Raw genomic sequence first — 4184 nt, 5'->3', positions numbered from 1 at the left:
TGATTTATGTAAAACGTGTAGTGTTCTATTAGTATAATATGAAACCTTTTACAAGTTTGGTGACTCGTAAAAATGTTTGCAGCTTGAATGGGATGTGCTAGTACACAAACCATATTCTCCGGACTTGGCAGTTTCGAACTTACTGTATTCCGGACTCTAAAATTTTTTTTGAATTGTAGAACTTTCACTTCACAAAAGGACGTCAAAAACCTCTTGGACCAGTTTTTCTTGCCCGAAGGATGGTAAAAGGTAATGGATCAAAATAGAGTTTAAATAGAATCTTAAAATGATTTCGATAATAAAAACACATGTCATCTTTTCGGGTCGCTTATGAATGCTACTCACATGCTACTTTTTTTCTGCTTCACTAAAATTTAATATCGAGAATACTTTTGTAGATTTTTGCTATAGAGATGGAAAAGCTCGAAAGCATGAAAAGCTTATGCTCTAGAGGACATAAGAGCTACGTGTAAAAAAGCTCAAGTAGCTTTCCAACTGTGTTTAGTAAGTTTAGTAAAATATAGTCCAATGGCATTAAAACTCTTTGGGTGGCAATGAAATTTGCAACTTTAATAATCTTATTCAGCACGTTAAGTTATTTTTATTTGACTACTTCCAGTTATAACTATAAAGCGTTCCCACCCACACATAAATATGTTACCAATAAATAGCTTAATTGGATGCTAAACATAACCGTTAGGTAGGGCTTAGTCTTTAAATCATGTTTTATTTAGCCTTTATTTTATTCATTCCATGAAGTGAAATAACACTGAATAAGATGCGTCGTCATTTATGACTCTTGACTGTTATTGGAAAGCGATTTGTTGGTATAAGGATATAAAAGCTTTACTTCAATTTATACCGAATGTCCTTCAATTGCGGCCACAATTCATTGTCTAGCATTCCTTCCGGTACCCTTGGTGACTGCTCAAGCAGTAATGTCATATAAGGCAATGCTAATGCACTTTAAATAATGCTCGAATGGGAAGATATTTATTTAAAATCAGTAGCTATGAGGTAAAATAATTTTCATGGATATAAAGTTAGTTTGCTTTATGTGCCATCTAAAGACTTACTCCAATATCCACCAATTTAAAATCAAAATAAATACGAACCCAGACATAAACTAATGACTACTTAAGCACTTTATTCTCGACTCATGATTCGTGCTAAGCCTTTAAATCGCCAGTTTTAAGAAGAAATGACAGATAGGAGGTAAAGGAGGTCATTAACATTCATTGCGAAAGAAGATAAGAATCTGAATTGCACCCAGCTACTTGTTCATTCGTAAACTTCATAGATCTATCTACGACTGTAAGCAGAAATCTGAAAAAGGTAAGTAGAACGGATTCCATACTTAAGAACCTCACACTATATATGTGTGTATGTATTAAGACTTACTATTTAAGATACTCAAATAATTGTTTCTGATTTTCTCTGTCATAGTACACGACTACGTTTAGCTCAAAAAATGTACCGTCAAACCACATTAGTCAATGCCATCATGTTTTAAGTTGGCTCGAACAATGTCAAGTGGTCCCTAAAATTTCTCTTAATCACCGATTTTCAAACCTATCACTTCTTTTGGTGAGGAATAGCACATAGTATTTCGTCAAAATTCAGTTTTTTTCTAAATGTTATTAAAGAGTGAATTTTATTCGATAAAATTTTAAAATTATTTTCTCAGAAACTACAGTAGATAAATTGGTGAAATTTTGTGAACTCAAACAAAAATGCTTGTCCAGTATTATAAATATTCTTTCATGGTAAATTTTTTTAAATAATAATATTTACGACATTTTTTTTAACAATTGAAGATTTCAATCTACATAAATATATATATAACGCAATACAGGAAACGCTCACTTGGATTTTGCAAAAAAATTTTCTCGTTTATGCCATTTCGAAGATATTGAATGCAATGTGTGCGCCCTCGAAACGAGCGGTACACCGAATGACGTCAGGTGCAAAAGGACATTCGTCATATACTTACAACTTTCATAGTTTTATATTTGAAAAGAGACGTTGCTTACGACATTTCAAATTTCTTTATGTTATTTTTTACATGCTAAGTCAATGCATAAAAACGTTTGTAAAAGGTGGCAAACAGATGAATTTTTAGTCTTCAACATTTTTAAAATTTATCTAATTTAGACGAAAATTTTCAAAAAGAATATTCTATTGTTATAGTTGACTTTTACCACAAATAGCTGTCASTGTGTCAGATTTAAATTCAAATTCAGGGATGATCTTTTCCCGTCTGTCAAAGATGGCTTGCATCGAGCTTACTCCATATGACTAATAATGGTTTCTGAGGTACCTAAGTGAAAAGTTACTGATTTAAGGTAAAAAAAGAATTTTTTGATTGAYTTAGTAATTTTATTCATACCTTTTGTACATTTTTTAGTATACTCTTGACAATATAGTGCAATTTTTCAAGCAGAAATATTGAAGCATAAGCCGGTAACAGAGCTTGGCATATAATGTCTTGGACAAAATAAAAATTTGCGGTGTTACCATAGCTCGGCTGAAAATTATCCGAAAACAAGAGCCAAGAAAAATAAGTCAAAGTATACTCAAATCTTCTCCCATCGTTTTGTGATATTTTTTTTTTTTCATTTCTAAAAATTTTGGCGATCATTTAAAGTAAAAACTGCTTTCTTCCGCTGATTCCGACATTTTGTGGTCGAAAACATCCTTAATAATAAATAAAATTCACTTAACGGGGGAGGTATTCTGTATATCAAAAATGTGTACAAAGTTTGAAATGAATCGGTCAAGCAGTTTTGAAATGACAGTGAACACGGACTTTGAAAAAGTGGTTTTGAAACAAAACAGTCTAAAAATAATAAACTGAAAAAGTGAAGAAAAGTATTAAATTACATTGTCATAAGTATGCTCAGTATTGTACAAAAGTCCTAAAAAATTACTTAATCGAGAATTAGAAAATAAATTCTCAAAAAAGTAATTTTTTACCGGGAAACCCTAACGCTACTCTTAATGAATGTCCTGACACATTTTTTAGTAGGCATGTTAACAGTTAATATATAAAACCGGGTCGATACTACCTCAACTACCATATACTATATATGTATAATTATTTTCGTTTTTCTAGCAAACCCTTTGTCGAAAATGGCGGTCAGTGTTTTAGTTAGATATATAATATATCTTTATATAATATATAAAAATCACGTGTCACGTTGTTTGTCCGCGATGGACTGCTAAACTACTGAACCAATTTTAGTAAAATGACTGACACGCTAGAGAAACATTTCGTGAGATTAATGGTGTTTCTGGGGATCGATACTTCGAACTCCGAAGGAATGGTGCCGTTTCGATGATTCAGATCAGGTGAAAACGACATCATGGATAACCCAGTCGGCGAAAGACCTATGACGACCGGCATGTGGCATCTTGTGACATCGCCCAGAAGATAGCTGTTAGTCACCAAACCATTTTAAACCATCTGTAGAAGGCTGGATACACAAAAAGCTTGATATTTCGGCGCCGCATGATTTGACGCAAAAAAACTTCTGAACCAAATCAACGCCTGCGATATGCTGCTGAAACGGAACGAACTCGACCCATTTTTGAAGCGGATGGTGACTGGCGATGATAAMAGGATCACATACGACAATATCTAGTGGAAACAGTCTATCATCTATGTACTGCGAACAACTAGACCGCTTGAAGGGAATAGTGTTCCACCAGGATAACGCCAGACCACACACTTCGTTGATGACACGTCAGATGCTACGGGAGCTCTAATGGGAGGTTTATGGCATCCACCATATAGCCTGGACATAGCGCCAAATGATTAACACCTGTTCCTGTCCACGGCGAACGCCCCTGTTGGTATACATTTGAACTCAAAAGAGGCTTGTGGAAAGCCTCTTCGCTAATAAGGAGGGGGTCTTCTCGAGGGGGTATTTCTATGTGTTAAATAAATTGTACCACGTTTACATATGTTTGTATGTAATAAAAAGTTAAGACTAATAACGGAAATAATATGCGAATTAAAGTTGAACTAAAAACTTTCTACGCAAATGAAATGAAATTTAATTGAATTGGAAACATATAGTTTCAAGTAGTAGTGTGGGTATTTAAATTGCTAATTGAAATGTAAAGCTTTCGACAAACTTTAATTACTCGAAGCATGGGAGCGTTCAACGTGCAGTATAACT

The sequence above is a fragment of the Bactrocera latifrons genome, unplaced genomic scaffold (genome assembly GCF_001853355.1).
Source record: "Bactrocera latifrons isolate USDA-ARS-PBARC rearing strain unplaced genomic scaffold, ASM185335v1 scaffold_1149, whole genome shotgun sequence".
Classification (NCBI taxonomy): Eukaryota; Metazoa; Arthropoda; class Insecta; order Diptera; family Tephritidae; genus Bactrocera; species Bactrocera latifrons.
The sequence above is the reverse complement of the archived record's forward strand: the minus strand, read 5'-3'. Positions refer to the sequence as shown.